The sequence below is a fragment of the Seriola lalandi genome, unplaced genomic scaffold (genome assembly GCF_002814215.2).
Source record: "Seriola lalandi dorsalis isolate HSWRI2012SDOR001 ecotype SW California unplaced genomic scaffold, Sedor1 jcf7180002054663, whole genome shotgun sequence".
Classification (NCBI taxonomy): domain Eukaryota; kingdom Metazoa; phylum Chordata; class Actinopteri; order Carangiformes; family Carangidae; genus Seriola; species Seriola lalandi.
In genome coordinates, this window is record NW_019525216.1 from 943020 (window position 1) to 967887 (window position 24868).

Consider the following 24868-nt stretch of genomic DNA (forward strand, 5'->3'; position numbering starts at 1 on the left):
AGTGGGGAAGTTGGTGAGTATGAAAGACGACTCCAGATGCTCCCAGCTGGCTGTTGCCCAGTGAGGCTAATACACTACTGCCTGCCTAATTAGAGCACACACTCACACACACAAGCACAGTCGACCCCTCCTCGCCACTCATGTCCCGCTGTTTCAATGGGTTTATGGTAGGAAGAACATATGCCCCCCCTGTGTTTTATACAGGACACACATGCAGACAGCTAAACAAACAACCAGGGGCTTAATTACCTCATAAGGGAGGCCAGGGGTGAGGGTATAATGAGGTATAATGTAAAAGGATGCACAATGTAACACAGGAAAAAGCAATGCTGTGCTGTAAATGCAACCGGTTTGTGGATTTTTATTAAAGTGTTGACTCTGTAACAAAAATGATCTAGATTGCAAGTGGTGTGGGAGTCTAACTAGCTCTCAATATGTCTCTGTTTCGTGCAAATACACAAACTCACAGGGACCCCCTTGACTTGGCACAATATGGATATGTTGGTTCTCACAGACAGAAAGGATCATGAACTGATTAGCTTCTAATCTTGTGGGCCCTCACTGTGTTAAAACCAGCATCAGCATATTTTTCTTGTCAATCATGACACAAATTGATTCAGGATGCCATATGGACATATGTATGTCTGGATGTGTTGGCCACGCTGACCCTTTCTTTGGGCTGTCAAACAGCAACACTGTACTCCGACAGCAGCAGCACTCCCTCACAACACATCGTGTCAGACGTTCTCCTGCCAGCCTGTCAACGCTGGGCTGTGTGTGGCAGCTTGTCCCCCACCACCACCCTTTTTTTCCTTTTGTCTTGTTGGCATAAACATATAAAACAGCAATATAAAACAACTCATACCATCTGCAGGCAGAAATCAGTTTCAAGTTAAACCATGAATTTAAAAATCACAAACAACGTACTTTGTCTTGCTTTCTTCAATTTCTTACTTGCACAACATCTCTGTTATCATGTGTTTCCAAGGGTGTATTTCTCACATAAACCAATCAATAAGCATTAATTTAGTAGACAAGACAGGATTACAATATAGCCATTCACTACATGTACTAAATGTTGCATAGAAGCAGGAATCCAAATAAGGCATGGTGCTTGTCAGTATTTGAACATCGGTTCACAAGTCATGTCTGACCACAAAGCAAGGTCTAAAAGGGTAAATGATAGCCTCAAAACAACTCGCACGGAAACGGAGCCAAATGAGGACATAGAAGAAGGGGGAGGAAGGTTTTGGGCAGTGGAGTAACAGAGAAAGAGATCCCAAGGTCAGTGTTGTGGGGCCTGCTATAGATGAGGGGACAGAGATGGTGTGGACAGATGTCAAAAGTGATAAACGTCAGGCCTGACAAGCTCCAGCTTGGCTATCAGTTACTACTCGGAGCCTGGGGTCGGGCAAGTGCCAAGACAATGCCAACGCCTCTCTGTGACGATCAGTGCCTCCGGAGATTGTGCAAAATGGCTGCCGCCATGCCAACGCATTATTACGAGTCACTGCCTCTGCAATTTTTTTTTCTCAAAGGAAGTGCCATCTGTGAGTGACAGCGGGGCCTCAGCCATTTATTCTGAAGGCAGTAAACAAAGCTGCCATTTTTGCATTTTGAGTGTCTAGATGCTTGCATGTTACCACCGGTGAGGCTGTTTGTTGTCATGAGAGAGATTAAGGGAGGTGTGATGTATATCCTTCTTCCATCTCCATTTTTCTAGTCGAATCCATGCTCTCTTATACGCATTACTCAAGCAGCAGAACAAAATAAATCCTCATTTTCACATTTGAAAGCAGGCTGGACAAAAATCCAATACTCAGGAGAGTGCTTGGTCTTGCTTTAAGCATAACAGCTCATGAGAAGAGAGTGTGTGTGGGGGGGGGGGGGGGGGGGGGGGGGCATTGGAAAATAAATCCATATCAGGCCATTTACTTACATATTCTGTGGTCATTGATGATCTGTCAAACCATTTATTTCAGAGTCTGAACTGCACACCAAAATCATTTTCCAAAGAACTTTCTCTACATCCAAAACAAATAATGAATAACTCACAAATCGATACAGTGTGCTTTATTGAGCTCACATGCTTGACTTGAGTCTGGCACCTGGCCTAATTGTTTTTCATTTGCCAGATATCCTCTTCTCCCCCTCCTTTGTTCTACTTTGTATCAGGCTAAATAATAACAAAAAGGCGCAGACCTCAAATGGTGTGCATATACAGTGTGTTTGTCATGAACCATAGCGCAAAGACTATATCTTTTTTAGGGATAGCAAATCTTCGTTGCACCCTGCCAGCTCCATTTCCAGAGAAGAAAAACAAACCCAATTTTAACAGACTGATTTGACTCTTGAATATATAGAAGCTCAGCAGTGTGAATCAAAAACATCCGGCACCCTCGATCAGTGCCTCTCAATGGGCCTCGGGTTTCTCAATGGAATCACTGTTGGCAATGCCACATCGACCCGGGTCACACCCTGCTGTTCTACTGAGTGGGGCTGAATAAAATCTTTGCACGCAGACTGCGAGCTCGCCAGGGTAGGGTCAACTGCTCTGACCCCCACCGGGACACCAGGCCCCATCTTCCTGAAAAAAATGCCACCAAAAAAGCGTCTGTATCAGCAGGATACCAACAAAATCACTGGAAGAGAGGTTCCGCTAAGCAGTTTTGACAGACAGGGAGACTGGCATTTTGTGCAGTATTTGACAGGGACGCATACCCAGCTCTTTGAGGAGGTCTACTTTCAAAGAGAACTGGTCAAAAGCCAAATCAGTTAGCATGTGTAGAGTGTATAAGAAAGGGAAGATCTTGAAATTCAGGATGTGAGAGAGGAACATAGGAAATCAACTGTCTTATTTTAAGTCAAGAGAAACATTATGCCTCCAAGGTACTAGAGAAAAAGCTATACCAACGGGTTGAGGGCCGAGATGAAGCTTCTTTCATTTCCTGCCTTCCTCTCACCTAAGTGAAACTGGGGCATTCCTGTCTGTCTAAGCAGCACTGAACGAACGACTTCCAATCCTCACTGACCCACTCAACTCCAGCGTCTAAGGGTCCCTCTTGGGTCATGGCCTCAGTGTCACATGCCAGTGGACGAGAAAGGGATATTGATTACCAATAAACTCATTAAGAACTAAGAGAAGGACTTTCCACCCAGACACAACAATTTGTTTCTGTCAAAACAAGAGCTTAACAGTCAGATTGCTTTCACCGATTCAGTTTACTCTATGCCCTTTTGAACTCATTGTTTTGCAAATGAGCTAAGGCTCCATGCCGTATCAATAATTTTAATATCAATATCAATATTAACAATTAGGTGATTGGGCTTAATGTAATAGCTTAGTAGTGAAGATAATTAAGTGGCCATAATTCTGATAGTGCTGGCAGTTGTGTCTTGCTTAGGGACATTATGTTACAGCCATTATTTTACAGAATGAGCAATTGATAAAAATGTCATGTATCTGCTCCTGTTGTGCATCTGCTATCCCTGATGTTAGCTGGCAACCAACCACATATCTGTTTCCATCTTCTCTGCATATTAGGTTTAATATGATGTGGAGCTTGCAAGGTTGTGAAATCTGGCACAAGAAAATTAGCATGGTATCTACTGCCTATGTTTATATAAATATACAGGGTCTGTAAATGTTAAGGTTATTTCATTTTCTTCTTTCATATGTATTTATTACCCAACTATATCCCCTCTTATAAGGTTTCTGAAACAATGCAAACCAATAAGATGATTTCTATTTTACACGGTTCAAATTTGATTTGTGACCAAAGAGCGCCCTTTTGTGTCTGCCTTTGAAGCACTGGTTGGGGAACCCTGTTTGCTGTATTTGCGATGCAGGCTATTAGAAACTTCCCCAGCATATCAATGATAAACTGCCAAGTCGTTGCCCCTTTGCACCCGCTATGACACCTCCGCTCTTCAGGCCCTGGAAAGGATGTGCCAGAAGATCGAGATACCAACTCAGGACGTAGACAACTATGGTTATCGCAGCTCTGCCATTAATAAGATCGCCCGGTGGCTTGTGTCCCGAGGTTTACTGGTCTGTGTTATCATGGTTCGGGACAATCTAAAATGAAGCAGCGCTGGAAATATGGCGCCACTGTGACAGGGGGTAAAAATGGGAAGAAATGTGATGGGCCACGGTGTCAGCGTGGTTAATCGAAAATAATGGCCAGCAATTTATAGTTGCCGTCCTGACCAGCACTGGATGTACTGATGCAGGAGATCGAATTTTAATGTGTATAGTCCATCACTTTATACAGGCTACTGATGTTTAGGGCTCCGGCCAAACAGCACATGAATCTATGGACGGAGGTTATCATACAGCAGTAATAAACAGGGCAACACTCGAAAAACAGCTCTGTCTGCTGTGTTTGCGTGTTCACAATTTGTGCGTGCGTGCGTGCACATGAAAGAATCTTGTTCGACATTAGGATGGTTTGACAGTCATCTGATTTCCACCTGCGGCCGTTGTAATAAATAAACAATAAAGGCAGAAGGAGGAGGTAGGCTCATGGGAGATGCAAATGAAAGCCACCTGCTGTGTTGTTGAGACCACAGGGAACCATGAGAGCCATCAGTATTTTTCCTCATTTGACAAGAGTCCATCTAATCTCCCTTCCCCACTCGTTCCTCTAACTGCGCTCCCCTGGTGTTAAACACTTGAAATGGATCCTGAGGAAAAAATAAGTCCAGATGTTGTACAGCCCTGCGGCGCTTTGCTTTACAGCACTGGTTTTGTTGTCATTTAATGTACCACAGTCCTCGAATAATTAGAATAACCGCAGCATTTGGGAATGTTTTGTCAAGAAGAACAGATCAAATTGACTATTATTTATCAATACATTTTTAACTTATCAATGAATTGATCTTCAGTTTTATCAAGAAAAAGGGTTTGCTTTACCAAAACCTTTTATAGGTATGTACATGCAAATATTTTCTCTACCGCAGAGGCAAAGCTCAGGCAAATTTCTGCAAACTGGTCAAACTGTAATCACTATTGCCCCTTTCAGACAGTGACCTGGTTAGTCAGTCTAAATGGGCCATCACATGTAATCTGACATGGCTGTGTCTCCCAAACAACAGCTGTAGAAGATTGAAAAAAAGGTTTGCTAAGGTGTGAAAATTTATAATCAAGTTAAATGCTTGCGGTAATTGAACTGTTAATTACTTTTTATCTTAATTACATACTGCACAATTAACCAAAGGCAACCAAAACTATGTCTTGTTATTTTCTCACGTTGCAAACAAAGCACCAGAAATCTATTTTTGCAGTAAGGATGATGTGTGTAATGACTAATGATTGACAGACTGACCTGAAATGGCTCCCAATGCACATGTTTTGTGCATTGGGGGTGCGTTAGTAAGAAAAAGCAAAAAAGGTAGTTATTTGGAAAGATGTTGATGCCACTTTGTTGCAATCTATGCTGTTACCTGACTAAGAGCAGCACTTAACCAAGACATTATGCTTTTTGGGACAATGCATACCTGGAAGGGCCTTAAACAGAGGTGGACTAAGTGACTGCTGCAGGAAAAGCACAAATGGCAAACGGTCTGTGGCAACCAGTGTCGTAGGCCATGGTGTGAGTGTGTGATCTGGTTTCTCTTGTGTCATATAGAAGTCAGCCCAGCTTGACTAATCAGTAAAAGACACTTGCTATGAATGTTATTCAAAAGAGCTTCTGATCAGCAGGTCTACATTGAAATACAGTAATTAGAGATCAGCTGTGACTCATGCTTTTCATTGTTAGGCATTTTATTAAACTCACTCATTAGGCTCAGAGTGTATTTTCGGTTCCCTCCGCTCCAAGCACAAAAACCAAATAACCTCCTATAGGGCATAAGAGGTGGAAATCAGCTGCATACACTGAATCATTTTCTGCATTTCACTCCTGACGTCAGCGCTCTTAATGAAGACAGCGTAGCTCACCGAGTTCTGCACAGCCAGTCTAAAGATTTTATTTCACTGCTTCCACAGCTTGCCTTATTTCACTATGGCTTAATGAGAGTCGTTTGGAATAATAGGCTTCCATTGAACGGAGGCATCTGCATCCACACAGCTCTAAATGAGTGAGCTAATTTCCAAAGATAATCACCTCTCCTGCTGTGTTTTTATGCAGAGATGCTGTAGATTTTTAGCCTCCGATTTAATGAAGTCAAAAATTACCTCCACTCCTCTGGTAAGGTCTACGGAAGCTGAACGTGTCACCAATATTTGTCTTTATATCGTAAAAGAAAGGGTGTTATTTTCACAAACAGCAGTTTAGGAAATGACTAATGTCACTATCCAGGAAAAAAATGTATATTTTAAAATCTGAAATACCGTATTACAGTTTTCTATGGACAAATTTTAAATTAGCACTTTTTTCTGTCATTTCCTCTTCTATTAGCATCACTAAAATATGGCTAAATTTAAATAATCTATACGTTTATTTCCTCAAATTACGCAGTGAGTTTCTAGTTAAACTAAAGAGCAAAAATGAAAAATAGTATTTTAATTTAAATGGGAATGTCCTTCAATTCCACTCCTGTAAAGGATGTTGCTGTAAAGTGTCTGCTGAGGACAGCCATCAGATCCATTAGCTCAGCACATAATCATCAAAACTTTCGTACTGCAAAGAAACCCCTTAGCTTTACTGACTGCTTGAAATATGCCTCTGTCTCCTCTACAGAGAAATTTTGACTTGCCCAACTGAAGCACTTCATGCTGCTGTAGAGACATAAAAAGAACTACAAACGCTTTTTACATGTTTCCAAGAGCAAACAAGTGAGATTTCTTAGGATGCCTGGGTAATGAAGTCCGCTGGGACATTCACAGACACAATTAAAGGATGAAGTGAGCACTCTTTTTCGCTGTCTTTTCTGTCCCCCTGTTTCTTCCTGTCCGCTCTCTCTTGTCTAGTCCCAGTGTGTGTGTGAACGTTATCACCGATGACACAGAAGCTGTGGCGTCATGCAGTCACTGCAGATGGCAGATATATATAAAAAAAAAAAAAGGACAGGAAGGGAGGAATCGCTTACAAACGGCGTAGGCCATTTTGACAGAGAGAAACCCTGGCTTGTCAGAGCAAATGGGAAAGGTCACAAACTGACAATGTAGTGTTGTCCCATTCACTGAACTACACTATCCTTTATTTAACTTCCCACTTTCGCGTCAACTAGCTTGTCTTTAAAAAAAATGTCATGCCCTTTTATTTCTGTAAAGGTTGCACTAGAGACAGCCACAAGCAACAGAGACTGAGCTGTTTATCACATTCACTGTGTATTTATGCAGTTGCGCTGGAGACAAGCTGTCAGTAATTTGGCAACATTTAGAGTACTTTTCCCCCTGTGGCTCTGTTGGAGTGGCCGTTGCACAAATTTATACAATATGAAAGAAACAGCAGCAGAGGTTAATTCCCTGGTGCAGTGTTATGCAGGCTGGCAGTCCAAGCGGAGGAGCAAGACAACAATATGGCTAGCAGCTAGCCACAGCTTTGTGTTTAGCTTATCACAATAGACGGTCGGGAAGGTTTCCAAATAACGGCAGAGGGTGGGAAGATGGGAGAGAGAGCAGGAGGAAGGGGAAGGAAGGGATTGCATTGTAATGTGTTTTCATGGCTACAAAATGAACCTTTCTATAGACTGACACAAAGAGCCCAGGACTGTAAAACAAACAAACACACACACACACACACATAAACACACACACACGCACACGCACACACACACACACACACACACACACACACACACACACACACAATCTCTCTCTCTTCTTGGACTGTCACTGGAATGAAAATCAGCTCCGGCAAAAGGAAAATCCATTTGCAATATTAAAAGCTTGAGGGTTGATGGCCAGCATCAACAGCTAAATTGCCATCCATCCACACAGTTTTTTTTTTTTTTTTGATGTATATGAGTTTCCTTTTGAGTTAATGCTTTTAAAATTAAACCTACTCTAATTGGTGCCATTTTCCTTGTCTAGACCTGAGGCAAGCCATCAAATATGGATGACAGTTAAAGTTAGTAAGCCATTTCACCGTAAGTCTATATTTCAGTTTCAACTACAGTCACGGTGGTAAGGTCTCAGGTGGTATTTTTCTCCTGAGTTTTCTTCAGAAAAGACCAATCATTTGTGCAACTAAGTTACTTTATAGATGTTTTGTTTTGATGTATTTATTGATGTATTTATCTAAAAATGTGCCTTTTGTCTACCTGGTTATATTTTGTTGCCTTGTCTTTATGTTTCTCCAGAACTGTTCAGTTACCCCTATCTCAACTCGTAGCCCTGCTAATCATGTGCATAATGTATGTGTGTGTGTCTGTTAGCGTCCCTAATTCTAATACCTTTCTTTGCATAATCATATCTGTACATATCCACACATGCCCAACATGCCATCCCATCTAACAGCAAACTTCTTATTAGTCTTTGTGATCTAAGGAACCAATCTAAGCTTACCTGTTGTCTTACATCATGTAACCCAAGTAGCATGTTGTGTTAAACTTTCACAGATTGGAAGAAAGAGAAGGCTGGACCCAAACATTCCAATTCCCACGCACAAACTCTCCCTTTCTTCATGTCAAACACACACAAGGCATGATGGTGTCCTGTTACAGCAATGCAAAAACTCTCCTGGAATGTTTCTTTAGGGTAGATCGACGTGAGAACACATGCAAGGACAAGGTAGGGATAGGTGGAGGATTAAGTGTGGCAGCTAGGGTTACACTGCCCTACACCTGACATGGACTTCCTTGAACAGCATGAGAAATTCAGGGGAAATTCTTTAAAGTTAGAGGTCACAGACATTCTAGTTTACTGTACCCTGCAGGTTTTGGTGATTTCATGATGGCGGATGGTATTCTCCAAACTTCGCACCTGTATGTGAGTGCGGGGTGTGCCATCGAAAATACTCATCATTAAACCAATTACCGGAAAGCTGTAATGTGGTTAGAGTGGATACTGTGTGACAGTACGACACTGTCACACTCCCATGACTTGAGCGGCTCGTGACAATTTCACACTGTGACAAATCTCAACATTAAATCATCATGATGTCGATCCGTGTTACATGTGGAGCGATGAATAACTTGGTGACTTCATGGGGTTTGGTATGTGTAGCTTATTTATGCTATCTATAACTCCAAGCTATTTGTGATATCTTGAGCCATTCTGCATGAACTTCATTTCGGAGTAACCCAAGTCTGCTAAACAGCTCTGGCTAAAACTGCCTTTCTATGTTTAACTGTTGCCATCTCATCTCCCAGTAGATTTGCGTATACACAGGTCCAAATATAGTTAATTGCCAAAAGGGTTCATGGGGCTGTAAAAGTTGGTGGATACTTATGTCTCATAGCCTTATTTGCTGATTTTGTGACTTTTACCAGGCCAATATTCTTGTCTAATGTCTGGATGTCAGAGTAAATGAACGAGACTGTTGGGAAATACATCTTTTAAAAGTTGCCCTAGTAGCACCTGGTACCTAAGGAAATTTAAACACCGGTATTAGTCTATAAATACATTGGTAGGGTCATGTGTGCCATAGTTTTCTAGCCTTACTAAATATAAACAAGGCCTGTCTGTGCAGTGTTATCTATAACAGTGTGATGCAACTCTCCGAAATCCCTCTGAAATAGTTCCTAAAATATACATGAAAAGGGAACGGAAAGATATACCCGTTCTTCTGTGTCGGCTGTTTAAAGACACAAGCACAACCTTCGTCTGTCATCCCTAAAATATCACAACTAGGAATGAAATAAAGGAAGGAAGGAAGAAGGGAAGCAACACTGAATGAAAACAACAAAGACGACTCATACATTGAATGGAGTTGTCAGCACTGCTAGAACCACTGAAGCACATCTGTATGAGCAACATTCCTATTCTAATATAATGTAAAAAATGACAAAATACCAAAAAGTTTCCTCTCAGGTCTTGGCAGGTTTGAAATAGGCAGCACAAGGAAATGCTACAACTCACATTAATGTCTAATACTCGCTCATTTCTTTCCCACACTGAGCTCTGTATTCCCCCCAGGCTACCATTTGCTTTGCAAAATGCATGCATGAAATTCTTGAGACCAGCCTCCCCACGAGTCTAAATAATAGATTACCAACACAGCATCCAGCCTGCGCTATAACTTCAGCCCCAACTGTCTGGCCTCATTAGCGAGAGAAGTGTAAAAGATAGCCAGCTGCTAGCCCAGGTGACGGCACTCAGCTCTGGCCTTTGGCAGTAGTGGCCCACCCTAAAGAGAATATACGGCGTCTCTCAGTGCAATTCATCTTGTAATCCGTCTTAAAGCTGCTAAGCTTCCGTTGATGGCAAATGAATGGAGACCAAAGGCAGGAACGATGGAGACAGAGGGAGAAGAAGGTGAAAGTTTGAGTGAGCAGCACAGGGAGGGGAGAAAAGGACAAAAATGTGGTAGATTCATCTGTGAGGAATGACAGAGGGAAAGACAATTGGTTTGAGCCGTCTGGTCAGAACCAGAGGTGACCTAAGCCATTTTCATCCACTGATTGTCCCCCTTTCTCCCTCCTTCTGCCCCTCCCTCCATCTCTTTTCACTCTCTCTTCTGTGGCTCTATCTCTCTCGCCCTCTCTCTCTCCATGTCGGCTTCCAAATGGCAGTCATTATACCGGACATGAAAAGTCATTTTAGTTCCGCCTGGCTTCTTCAAAGCAGCTAGCTATAATTGCAGATTGAGTAGAGAGAGAATGCCGGGGTTACACAGAATTTAAACATTGACTCCTAACCTTGTAGTGATGCAGGAATTTAAATCTGAGTTCTAAAACGGGAGGGATGCATGAGGAATAATAAAGAACAAATATTTACACTATGCCAATGTCAATCTGTGAGAATTTTCTGCCCTTTTTATACTTTATTCCTCACTTTGCTTGTTAGATAGCCCTACATGTTTAAACAACGCTCTTTGGACATATGGGTGCCAGACTTTGTGAGCAGACTGGAGGTACTGGATCCCATTACAGCACGTGTCACATGAAGAATTATGGCACAAATTGTGAAAACGCTTCCAAATTATGAAAAATCCTACCACTATTAAATGCATTCCTCATTCGTGAAATTGCTAGGTGGCAATGTTACTGGACTTTTTAATGGAATTTTTTCCTCTTTGCCAGCTCCAAAAGAGTCTGAGAAATGCAACTGACCATCAAATACAACTCTCAATCATTTCCTCTATAAGCTTTATTTAAGATAAACATTATTTTATTTTATATTCATTTCATGCAAATAATTTTCTGCATAACTGCTGCAGCAACACTGTAATGTTTGGTTTATTCTTAGGGTTAGGGTTATTATACAGTCTTTCACATGGCTGTGTGTGTCTGCACATACTTGCCGTGTGAGCATGCGAGTGTCTGTGAGCTTGTGTGTGTTACAAATTCAGCTCTGAAACAGTTTACAGTCCCTGAGGGTCATATATACGTTGCTTTTTCCCAGTTTACGAGCTAGCCACCAGTCTGAGCTGAGCACCCCTCCCTTGCACTTATCTCTTGCACCCTTCTATTTGGCACAGCAGGTAGCGCAATTGTTCTTGGAAAGAGCCTATCAACTAAAGGCTCTATTTTTGACTTCTCGTCACAAAGACCTTTATCATAATACCCATTTTTGCACGGCTCCAGGCTCTAACCTCAGAGTGCCTCCGAACAAAAGTGTTTCAGCTAAGTCATTCCCTTTTGATGGGGAGGATGGATGGAGAGGGGGTGAGTGAGGTGGGTAGATAGAAAATATAGACTGCAAAATAATTCTTCTGAACGAGACCCTCCCCGCCGTCCACTCCCTCGCCCCCCCAGCCCACGAAACGCAACCCCCACTAGCTCTCTTGCGAACAGAAACAAAACTGTCATACTTTAATTGAAATTCCATCACTTGTGTGGCTGCTATTGTGGAATAATTTGATAAAGCTGTGTGACATGAATGCACAGAGCCGCCCGCCACTTCGATTTCTTCCCCAAGCTTTTATTTCCTCATTCTGCCGGTTATTCAAATGAACCTCAGTGGATTCTGCTCTCAGCCTTTCCAAAAATTAAGATAAGAGGAAATGAGACAATGGGAAGGGCATAAAAAGAAATAATGTTTTGGGTTGCAACAAAATGAAGCCCTTAAAAATATTACCAAGGTACGTTTTTATACCCCATCATTTTGAATCTTGCGATATTTGAAACCAGAATTATTGTTTCATTTGCAGTGTTTCGAGTTCTTCTTATTGCTCCTAACTGTCTCAAAGTGCTAATAGTGGCAGGATGTTAGTCGCTAGATGGGGAATGATCCAAAATGGAGGTCAAGGACAGTATTCCAGTCTTCTGCCAGTGCCAGTGACCCCGATCCAAATCCATACCAGCATACTCCCTCTCCTGTATGTCTTCACAACTGGCTACAGGCGTTTGGCATCCATCATATCTGCTGAAATCCAATCTGCAAGCAAAGGACAGCTGCGGCAGAAAAGCAGTCCTCCCTTTTTCTGACACATCGGTGTTTCCCCTGTATGCAAAGCCTGGAGGCAGAGCCTCAAGGCGACACGTTCTAACTGTGTTGTACCCAACGCTAAGTTGAACCGTGTTCGAAGTGACACTATGCTTTGTGTATTATAATACATACAAGTAAATTTCACTGAGGGAGATATGTGTAGTTTAATCAGGATGGAAAGATGTGGAAGGCGGGATTTATTTTCATGATACTTCGTTTTGATGAGACCCGTCTGAGACAGAGAGAAAGACAGAAGGATATAGGAAAGGAAAGACGGAGAAAACAATAGTTACAGAAAGAGAAAATAAGAGTAAACAGGAAACAAGAAGCTCAACTACAGTCCTGTGCTCCCTCCACTGCCAGATAATATTTACGCCTCAGCTTTCTGCCCTGACAGTGTGATGGACAGTAGAGGTGATTTTGCCATGGCGTGAAAATAGGCTTCTTATTATTCCAACCCAGTGGCAACTTGAATATCAATAAAAACTGCTAGCGTTCCCCTATGTGTAAAACCAATGCCCCGTAGCGGTGGTTTTTATCAAGCAACCCACCCTTGACGCTAGTTATGCAGTACTAGAGGTTACAGGAGGAAATGCTTGCCAAGTAAATAAGTGAGTGAAGCGATTGAATAGAGGGGAAAAACACAGCGGGACCGGGGCCAAAGTGAACCAAGGGTAAAGTCATGATCACTTCATTATGCTGTGGCGCAGCTCAGTGTTGTGCGAAATCAAACTGCTTTCTCGTTTGTCACAATGCATCAAGCTGGCCACTGTGAAGTGGGTTTGTAGTTGGCTGGGGGCCCCTGACGCACAGGCACACATAGGTTGAAACATGAGGAAGCTAAACCTTAAGATATACAAAATGCATACATACGTATGTTCATGTACAGTGTACAACACACACACCAACATTGATATGACACCTACACCTTGATACCCCCCCCCCTGCCTTTTTTTCCCCCTCCAGTATGACCTCTACCAGTCAAACTTCTTTTGCATCCGCCAACCACCCACCCTGCCAGCTAGCCAGCCAGGCTGCCAGTCAGTGGGTAGTTGTTACGGGCCGTTGCTGGCACAAAATAAGGTAGAATACACCCACCTGATTACAGAGGGCAGGCAGTGAGGGGGGTGATTGCTAACAGACCTATTGGCACTCCATCTCCTCCAGTTCCAACACCACGGCGCCTGATAATTGTGGCCTCTATGTTTACGTATCCATTTTTGTAATGTAAGTGTTGATTTCTCATTCCACACTCGTAATAGGGTCCCTGGCCTTGGAATTCCTGAAGTACTGCTCACACACATCGGCACAAGAGTACATACACATACACACTGATAGAAAACAAACTTTTTTTTCCTGCTTCTTTTTTCTGCTCTTGGAAATAAACTGGTGAGTCAGAGCTATTTGGCTGTGCTAAGACAATGGGACTGTGAGGTGCAGGCACACTTGTTTGTGAAAGGGCTTGGCTTTGAGCTGAAGAGGGACTTGGAGAAGGAAATATAAAAGGCTTCTGCAGTCCTTCAAGAATACCTCTGTTACATTAAAGGCAATTCTGTCAATGATCTATTATCTTAACATTTGGCCAACTGTTGTAGCACCGATCGGAAAAATCACATAGACAGGTAAATGTGCATTGGAAAAGTAATACAAATAAAAAGGACACCTGAAAGACATTGTTAACTTCTCTCTAACATTCAGTCATGAAAACACCCCATTGTCCCTCCCAGTCACTGTCAGAAATGTGGGATATGATTCCGAATGTGCTTCAGGCACAAAAAACTGGAGAAAAAGGTAGATCACGGGCACACAATAATGGCCTAACTCCCTTATAGGCACTTTCTAAGGCGTTATGTCATTTTTCAATTTAATAGCTTGCATGTCATGAATTGTTTGTAACCTTCTTTCTCTCTCTCACTCACTCACACACACACACACACACCTTTTCACAATTTGAATTAAGCTTTTGTTTTTTGTTTTAAAAAAGCTATTATATTTGGGGGACGTAAATATACCACAAGGTGAAGGATGAGGGTTTGAGAGAAGATGGCTGCGCCAGCACCGCTTTTCCATGACTGAGACACTTTGCTCCCTTCAATGACTTTGGATAGCAGCACTTAAATTGAGCACCACCTTGGTGCATATCCATTTTGTCTCTTCTTTTGAGCACTGCTGTCGCAACAGCAAAATTGGAAATCGAATGTGTGGTGACAGCATTAATTGCGCCGTGTCAAAATTGGGCAAGTGCTATTTGTTTGAGCTGGGAACTGTAAAACATGTAATACAGTGGAGGTGCTGGGGTATGCTCTCCTGGAGCGCTTACTGGCTATAACCTGGGAACTGCTTGAGCAAACACATATGCACACCAATTGGCATGCTTAGACAGACACACACACACACACACACACACACACACACACACACACACACTCTCTCTCTCTCTCTCTCTGTCTCTCTCTCTCACTCACTAGCCTTTCAAACACCTCACTACTCCACCTCCTTTTTTTTTTTACATATAACATTGTGCCTTTTTAAAGGCTACACATATGCACACATAGGCACACAAAGGCACATTCAAAACACTTTCATTGAAGCTTTTTACAACATTATACCGGCGAACATGAATTTGAGGTTTACAATAGTTTTCTTCATTTTCAAAAACTTCTGAAACCCCTCCCCCTATTTATGTTAAAATTATTTTATACTACTAGTCAAGTTTTTTGTGTTTTTTTGGGGGGTTTTTTTAGTAAAAGAGGGGGGTCTTGGCGTGGTAACTAAGATCCCTTCTTCATGGCTCATAGCCCCTCTCTACTGCATTCCCCTCACTGGCTGGAGAGAATGAGTCCCCTAGTGGACCAACTGGCACACTGAGCACAGGTGGTGTGCACAGCTCCGCTAGAAATAAAGGTTCACTTTCACCTGATTGACAGAATGTCTGCGTGACTGACTGACTGAATCTCTTTTTGCCTCACTGATATTTTGCTGCTTCTTTTTTTTTTTGTATGTGTGAGCTCTTTAAAAAAGCACAGTCAACTTTAAACCCCGCCAAAATAAAATGTGTTCTAAAAATAAGACAGATGAGATGAGGGATCTCTGGAGAGTCGCAGGTATGCACTTTGAAAATTCTTCACAATCTCCTCTCTGGAAAGGCTTCCACAACTCTAAAAGGGCGCTCTAAATGAACTGTATTTACATGACAGTGCCACAGCTCAAAGTGAGCTTAAAATAACATGCTTGAGCTGGCCAATTCTGTCAATTCTGATAACATACAGGGGAGCAGATAAACTGTAGCCGACTTATATAGCAATTTTAAGGCAATCTGATATACTTATAACGATGTGTGGGGATAATTTAATGTAAAATAAACTGCTTTTGACATTGGTCGCCTCTCACACCTCAATACAAACCGCACACCATGACAAAAACACTCCACCTGCACATTCACAGATGTAGTTTAGGTGCTGCTAATATTCAAAATAGTATTGTAGGGCTTTAGTGGCGTTTTTCATACTGTAGCATAGTGTGGCTCTGAAAGCGCTGCTGTTTCTATTCAAGGTTGCGCGCATTCATAGGCGAATTTCTTAACTATGCCTATAACAATTGTTGACACACAAATAAAACGACCAGGTCCCTAAACACACCAGCCAGAATATAGCCTACATGCATGATGAGATAAAGCCAGTCCAAATATGTGTAACGGATTACAGCTAGGCCGAATATGTTTGAACCAACTTCATGGGGCTCTACGCACACCTGAAATCACTGCGGCAGCGACTTCAGTTCTGACTGTCACAACCTCAAAACTCACAGGCTCGTCAAAACAGTCTTACCTTATCACCATTTTGCGGTCAGTTTGAAACTCAGTGTCTCCTTTTGTCTTTATATAAAGAGAAGTCGAGAGTTTTTACATCCAGTAATGACAGCCGAGTCCCTGGGAAATAAAACAACGTGGAAGAAAGAAATCCGTCCTCAGGTTCTTCTGCTTCTTCTTCTTTTTCCCGTCTGTTCGCTCTTATTTCGTTTCTTTCCGCGAGTTGTCCGCCTCCAATGCATTAATGATCTTCGGGGCGATAGGATGAAAAACACGCACGTGGAGCGTGTGTAATATATTCTCTGGTTTGGGTCTGTCTGTGTTGCGCTCGTTAGATCTTCATTGAATTGAACGTGGCGAGACGGTGGTTGTGTTTGGAGAGTGCGGTGTGGCTGGGACACACAGCCCCTCGCTCACCCTCGCTCTCTCTCTCTCTCTCTCTCACTCGCTCTCCCTCTCTCTTTCTCTCTCTCTCTCTCCCTCCTTTCTCTCTTACTGTCTCTCTCCTTCTCTCATTCACTGTGTGTCTTGTCTGTCTGTCTGTCTCTTTACGGAGACCAGAGTGCGTACTAAAGCCCCTGGTAGAGAAAAACGGGAGAGAGAGAGAGAGCGAGCGAGAGAGGTGGATGGGTAGAGGGGTGGTTGACGTCACTCAGTGAGGTCCCACTCTCCCAACTCCTGGATCAACTTCCCCCCAAGTCCACTGCAGGAATGTGCACTTGGACATGGCTATTTTAGAGAAAGATTTGTGTTAAAGAGAGACACACTGTGTGTGTGTGTGTGTGTGTGTGTGTGTGTGTGTGTGTGTGTGTCTCACTTGGTAATTATTTTCAGATGGTAAATTGTGAGAATGTGAGTGCATGTGTGAGACCACAAGTGTCTGTGTATGTTAGTTATTCTACAGCTGTAGACACACTGTAATAGGCCAATATTAGAACAACTTAAACTGGCTTCATGAATATGCATAAGCAACAGAACAAAAAGTAAACTAAAAAATGAAAATAAAAATACCACACTATAAAATATTCAAATACAAGCAATAATCGTATCAAAGAATTAGGCTGTCCATCTAAAATTTATTTAATATAAAAAGTCCTCATTATGCAGATTGGCCTGTGTTAGATTATTATATTACTAGGTAATTATCATTGATGCTGTAATATATAAGCAGTACTTTTAATTTTGTAGTTGGTCAATGTGGAGCTAATTTGAACTTCTTTACATATTTTTAGGAAAATGTATTCTGTAATAATTGATCATACATAAAAACTATAAAGCAGCATAAAATGGAAATACTTAGATATTTGACAGTACTTGACTAAATGTACTCACTTATTTTTACTATGGACAATAGGTACAAACTATAGCTTTCAAATAAATGTAGTACAGTAAAAAAAAATAATGTCTTCCTCTGAAATGTAAGAGTAAAATTATAAAGAATCATAAAATTACAGCTCAAGTAAAGTATAAGTACCTGACAGTTGTACAGTACCTCAGTCAATGAGTACTTAATTACTCTTCACCACCACTGCCCCTGCAGATCAGCTGTGAGGCCTGGCTTGCATAAATGCATCACGGTTAGGCTAAATTTAGCGCAAACTCCATGAAAAATGTCGTCATGTACAATAAGGTCACTATAAACTCATCAAAGAGCCACAGACACACTCTAAATCCCTGTAGGGGTATTATATTGATTTTGTTGTCAGACTGTTCTTGAATGTGTGTGCATGCATGTCTATTGGGGTGGCATAGCATCTGCCATTTTGTTTATTTTTTATCAAAGGCATTGCTTCTGTATGTAGAGAAGCTGTCGTCATGCACTGCATTATGTACTCCAAGGTCAGCCCTGTTACAGGAGCAAAGCTGAGCAGTAACCACCATAGTCCACGTGTAATGATCTCAAACTTCATGTAACGATTCCAAGACGGATTATTCACATGAATGGTAATGAACAGACAATGTTGCACAATAACATATAAAGGGATAATATTGCTCTGATAAGACAGTCAAGTGCACGGTCCTCTGATGTAGGGCTACAGAAAAATAACAGCAGTGGCCCGGGGAGACAGATGACTATGACCAATTGTGTTTTGAGAAAAGTTGCTTTTGTGGCAGCAACCCAAACCTTCTGATGAACAACCTAGCCCTGCAGACACGAACATCTAACATCCAACAATAGTAGTCTGAGAGACAGAGAGACAGACTACCGCAGTCAGCAGATCTGTTTTCTTACCTGCACTCAGACATGTCATGTATCTGACTGAGTAACTGTGATGGTGATTTATACCTGCAAATTATACAGAGTTCCATTTTCTAAGGGCAGAATTTGATACAGCCTCCGCATGTAGATTTAGTGATGGTGAAAGTGATGGTTTTGTGACAATGAACAATGGAGAAACTTGATGAAATAACTGTTATGTGAACTATTGCCCTCCTCTGCTGGCTATGAGAAAGCATTGTGGGTGTGATAGTTGTGTCTAGAGGCACAAAGTACTGTAGATCACAAATGTCTGCTTATCTGACTTTCAGCACAGCAATTATTTGGAAAATATTCTTACCTATCAGTAGTATAGGCTGAATTGAGGGCAACTGGACTTGGTTTTAGATACTTAAAGACGTTTCATCCAGGAGGCTTCCTCAGTCCTGAACTCGAGAAGAACTGACGAAGCCTCTTGAATGAGAGTTGGTCTTCAGGTATCTAGAACAAAGTCCAGTTGCCCACAATTTGATGCCCTGGACAATCATGACCTGGATGACTGAGAACTATCACAGACAGTATAGGCTGATGGTTGGCATTCTGTTTTGCTTGTGAAGAACATATGCTGTTCCTAGCACATTGTAACATTGAATATCTTGGTTGATAATCCTCATTTTTCTTTAAGAAAAGTAGTTTAGTTCTTTAATTGAGGCCTGCTTACATCAACCTTCGATGCCTGACTGCAGGAGGCTTTTAATTTGTAAATCTGTATTCATGATCTCTTGAATATAACTGGATGATGATACAAGTTATTGGATTTACAATGCTGCTCTGCATCTAACCTTGTGCTTTCATATTCTTGGCACCAGGTATAACAATAATACAGCAGCACTTGTTGATAAATGAGGGCAAGGGTAGGATTTATCAAGAGCCTGCCTTGCTGGCTTATTATGGCTGAACTTTGTCGCTCAGCAGGACACGGCAGTCTATAAACCAACTGTCCTTCAGTAAGAAGGATCCAAGACAGAAAAAAGCTGAGTGCCGGGCTGAGATACAGCATTACCACATGCTGCAAGTTTGCCTATTAATACTCTTGACAGTAGGGGGGCATTTATTAAAGTCTCACTTGGCAAATGTTTTCTTTGTTGTAGGACAATGACAGTACATTACAATTATGCGAGCCAACAGTGTTTGATATACTGCCTTGGGCATGTTTACATTCATACATGTGTGGGGTCACGCAAAGTGTAGAACTGATTGACATTTACTATGTAGATACAATGCAAATGCAGCTAAGGATGCTAAAGGTTATACAATATCATTATGCATTTGCTTTGGCTGAATAATGTAGGCAAATCTTTTGATGTATGTGTTTCAATGTGTACCTGCCTACACAGTAAATGTGTGGGGACTAATCTGACTTTACAAAACTGATTAGCATTGAACATTCTCTTTTATTAGTAAATTCTGTGAAATTCTATTTTTTTATTTTATTTTTTGTCTTTTCAATACTGAACAATGGTATTGGGTTGCCTTACAGGCTGCCGGAGAGTAATTTGAATGCCATATTCAGTGATGAGTTTGGTTAGGGTTAATATTTATGTGCTAAATATCCTTGTGAGCATGGATATTTAACGACTGTGCTGTTTATGAGGACAGACATTCATGGTCCCCAGAGGACAAATCCTTATAACTTTGATGATCTCTGATATTTCCTTGCACCACCACCAGAATAAGTTTCACTCATCCTGTGAAATTGCTCAACATTTACTGGATGGATTGGCACAGCATCACGGACATTAATGCCTTCTAGAGGATGAATCCTGTGGCTTTAGCAATCAGCATCACTTTTCCAAAAGGTGCCACCATGAGGCTGAAATCCTCTTCTTTGTAGTGAAATATCTTCTTGCTGAATTTTCCATTAAATTCGGTGTAGATGCTTATGTCCTCCTCAGGATAAATTGAAATAAATTGTGGTGATTTCTTTATGTTTCATCTAGTTCCATCATCAAGTCAAAATTTCAGTTTGTGAAATGCTTTGCTTTAAATACCTACAATACCTTATCACATTCCCATCAAACCACATTTGCACTTTCTGTTTAGTTCTAATTAGTAAATGGTAGGATGAATACGCTGAACCAAGATGTTCATCATAGTAAACATTATAGCTGATAAACATCAGAATGGTAGCATTTAGCTCAAAGTACGGCTGTGTTAAAGTACAGCCTCACAGAACTGCTAGCATGGCTGTGGAGTCTTAGACTAGAAGTATTGTATAATGCTTTTTAACACTACAATCTCAGTCCTTGACAAGCCCTTTGTGTGATGGTGGTAGAGTTAGAGGACCTTTTGTACTTAAATGATACATTTTCTCTCAGCTCAGTTTTAAGTGGTGACTTTTTGGACTATCTTAGTTACCGTGTAAAGCAAATCAGTTTATAGATTTGGCAGAATTTCTTTTGACAAGCTGCAGTGTTTATCTCAATGGGGGATAGAACTGCTTCTCAGAGTCATACTTCCCTGTGTATCAGCTTTTAAGTCTCATTCAGAGACGGGTAGAAAATCAATCATCTTGTTCTTTAAGTTGCAAGAAAAGATATTTGCTTTTAGTCCGCGAAGAGGGGTTCTAAGTAATGCTTGTCAGATGAATTTACACTAAGGACTAGGCTCAGACTGGATTTTGTTGCTCGATAGGCTGAGGTCAGTTCCATTGTAACTCAATCCAAAAACTGCCGTATCAGTTTAACACTTGAGATTTGGGTGGGCTGACAGCTACTTTAGGAGGATTTTTTTTTTCATCCACGGACAGCATTTCAATTCCCGTATAAGTTGCGCTGTAGTTCTGATCATGCAATCTATTTACAATTCTGCATACAAAATTGTCAATTGCACATTTAATGATAGACAGACAGACGTGAAAATACAATATCTTTCACTGTCAATCTTCCTATAGCCTGAGGTGCAGGCCTTTTCACCCTTGACAAGTTGCCAGCGCTTAACAAATGACTGTCAGTCAAGTCATTACTCTCGTTTCTGCGACCCAAAGACAACATCATGTATAATACTGTGGAGAAGAGAGACAACTTGTCTGAATCGAAAACAAGGACTGTTGTTTTCAGCTCCTCACGCCCCAGAGTTGATACATTTATAGCCCCCACCTCCCCCACAGCCCCGATCAAGTAAACCAGTCATCGTAAAATTAATTTCCCCATCAAGCGAGACTCACGCTCTTTGGGATAACAATCTATCTTAAGCGGATAAATCTAATCCAATGTGTTGAGACGGATGGAGATTGACTTGTTTATGGCCGCTGCCCAAGCAGTCAAAAAAGGGAGAGAAGGGTGGGGGTAGGTGGGTGGGAGTAGGCTAAGAAATACCAAGGTGATATCAGACACATCTCCAAGGCAAGAAAAATGTAAACCAACACCTAACTCTAGTCGCTGGCCGAGACATCCGATACTTCTCTCCTTCTTAGAACCTGTCAGACATGATGAATGACTAAGCATACAGACTAAGCATACAGTCATACTTTCATAGGCAATTAGCATGTAGTTGAAACTAGGAGAGACTTAATAGTCTCAAAGTTTATCACAGACAAAACACAAGATTTTATGATGTGGTTGAAGTGATTGTAAAGTTTGAGAGTGAGATTGATTGCTGTAATTATGTACATAATGGGGAAGAAGTGGTTAATTCCCTGGTCAGATCCCATACAGCTGTATATGATGCCTTACACAATCAAAGTGATAACATCCATATAATTCACTTAATGACATACATAACTCTGGAACCGTGTCAGCCATATTACATGTCCCCCAGAGCAAAATACTGTAGCACCTCCTGAAGCCCCATTATTAAATGAGCCCTATTTATGTTTCAACATGATCCCCTTGAGAGTTACCTGGGCCTTCGATGGTTGTGTAAGCAACAATCAAAGTTAAAATGTGAGGAAAAAATCCATAGCTATTATGTGAGGCCCAAAAGACTCAGCTAATCTGCTTCATCAGGGCTATGTGGGTGTGGTTTGATTGGATTTGATTGACGATGCAGGCAACGAGCAAACAAACCCCACCATTGTCATCGCATTTTGATTCAAATGTTGCTTTGGTGCACAGAAATATATGACATCAACAACTTTGGCGGAAAATGTTGTGTTCATGTAGGGCCCCATTGCTCATAGTAAAAAGCTGAGTGAGAAAATAGTTTTCCAGCGCCTTTAAATTCACTGCGACATTGCAGTGTTGGACCAGGATAGCTAAACCTGGAGTGAGTCTTGTGGTAATACATTAACTCTTACTGGTGGTGCTGCCAACAGTTTTACGTTAGATATTAACTATATTTGGTGCAGCTGCCTGCAGCCTGGTGTCACAATAGCCACAGAGCTGACTGCACGTACTCTTAAATTCTGGTGAAGCTCTGACTACGTGTTTAGTCCAGTGTGACATTGCTTCAGATTGGAGGAGCTGACTCTCGGCTTATGTTACATGTTTGATTGGCTTTGATTAGCTTTCATGTAGCTTTTGATTAGCGTACCCCACATGGCACTAGTGTGTTAAGTAAACGCCACAGTAGTCAGGCTGTAATGCCAAAGAAGCAGACATGAATTTAGATTGTACTGTCAGGAGACAGCATACAGTATATTACTTGTGTATATCACAGTTTATAATCCACAGTTCAGTGTGAAACAATGCATAATATATTGTCTGGCACAGAAAGGGTAACAAGCATGTCGTCAGTGAGAACACAATGTGCTGTGCTCTGAAGGAGGGCAACTTGAACCCTTACACGACCTGAACAGCTCCGTCTGTCACAGGGCACACCGTGACGAGAGGCACACGCTTACTCATCTGTTCTGAGACTGCTGAGTCATGAGTAGTCAATATCACCTTATTATGATAGCAGAATCTGATTCACAATGAGGCTTGTGGATTGGACCTCGGTTTGATTTAGTTTAGTGTTGGCATGGGGTGCAATGAGCTGAAAAGCAATTAGGTCCATTAAGAGATCAACTGGGATGGCGTGAGCAGCCATGGTGTGCAGCAGCCTGCGCAGAGAGACAAAGAGAGAGATAGAGGTAGCAAGGGAAAGAGGTTTAGACAGATTGAGTCAACTCCTGGCTGACAGTCGCTCTGTAGAACCGAATTCAGGACATCTGCCCAGTGAAATAGCAGAAATTTGTATCTGAATATGGGTGTGTAGTGAATGTAAGTGTAAGTATGCACATGTAAGATAATATTTGTGTGTTTGTGCTTGAAGCACCAGGCTGACATTGATCCTGTGATAAGCACTAGCCACTTTCCTCCATAAGCGGGAAACAGCCGTCACCATGGATACTGTTGGATGCATCAACCATTCTGCTTTGGAGTTACAGTATGTCTTGTTGCCATGTAAAAGTGAAACATCCCAAAACTATGAACATTTGTTCTATGTGCTCTATGTGTACAGTTTATTCTAATCTAGCACTGAAATGTTAAATTGATAAATCTGATTTATATGATTGTAAATTGAAAACATTTGGCCTTTGGACTGCTGGACAGCACAAGCAATTGACAAAAAAAGTGCATTACCATAGGCATTTGAATTGTGATTGAAATGTTATCTATTTTCTGACATTTTATTTCTCTAAATAGTAAAGAAGTCAGAGAAACAGATGAACAAAAATAATGAATAAAAATAATTGTTGGTTCCAGCCATTTTTACCCCCTAATCAAGTCAAGTCAATTTACAGATGTTATCTCTTAAGTAAACTTCTTTACATGAGTAGTTGTAGTGGACTTTAATATGTCCCAACCTCCACAGGATGGAGAGAGTTGATAACATGAAGTAAATCAATATGAATATTGTAAAGAGTACTGATGTGATAATGTGGCACTGTTAGGATACTTTTGTTTAAGATCCTCCCCCTCACCTTTTTCTTTCCTTTCTGTAATTTTTCCTTCTTGCCTCACTTCAAACAGGTACTTCTGAACAAAAACTATGCACTCTAGCTTTCCCTCCACTCTCTGTCATTGTCTTTTCATTTATTTAAGTCTTCCCTACTCTAAAAGCCTTTTACCTTCCCCTGCGTCATCTTATTCCAGTTGCTCATTTATTTGCCCATTCTCTACTCTACTCTACATCCACTCCTTCTGCTCTCTATCTTTCTGACTTTCCTCACCCAAATTAATAGTGACACATACCTCATCTCTGTTTGTGTCTCTTTCTCACTCCCTCTGTCTCTATCCCTCTCTCTTTTAGCAGGTGTAGGCTGGCATCGGGCGTTTACGAGAAGCCTCTCAGCATAGCCGACTGATCACGGCCATTGTTTGCACTGGGTCCTCCATTTTACAGTTCAGTGTTCATGAAAAGGAGCTTTTGCCACTCCTATCTGTCACCCTCTACACCC

At 41.5% G+C, this 24868-nt stretch overlaps 1 protein-coding gene across 15 annotated transcripts in view; it reads right to left on the minus strand.

Moving 5' to 3' along the window:
- Positions 1 to 24868, minus strand: part of ptprda (protein tyrosine phosphatase receptor type Da) — a 354362-nt gene that overhangs the window by 114997 nt on the left and 214497 nt on the right. For 3 of the 15 annotated variants that reach the window (XM_023421103.2, XM_023421101.2, XM_023421102.2), the window contains exon 1: positions 16306 to 16870. The exons of 11 other annotated variants lie outside the window; for them this stretch is intronic. The gene's annotated coding sequence lies outside the window, so the exon portion shown is untranslated. Of the gene's footprint in view, positions 1 to 16305; positions 16872 to 24868 lie in introns of those variants that run through there. One more of the 15 variants, XM_087177919.1, reaches the window with a different exon arrangement.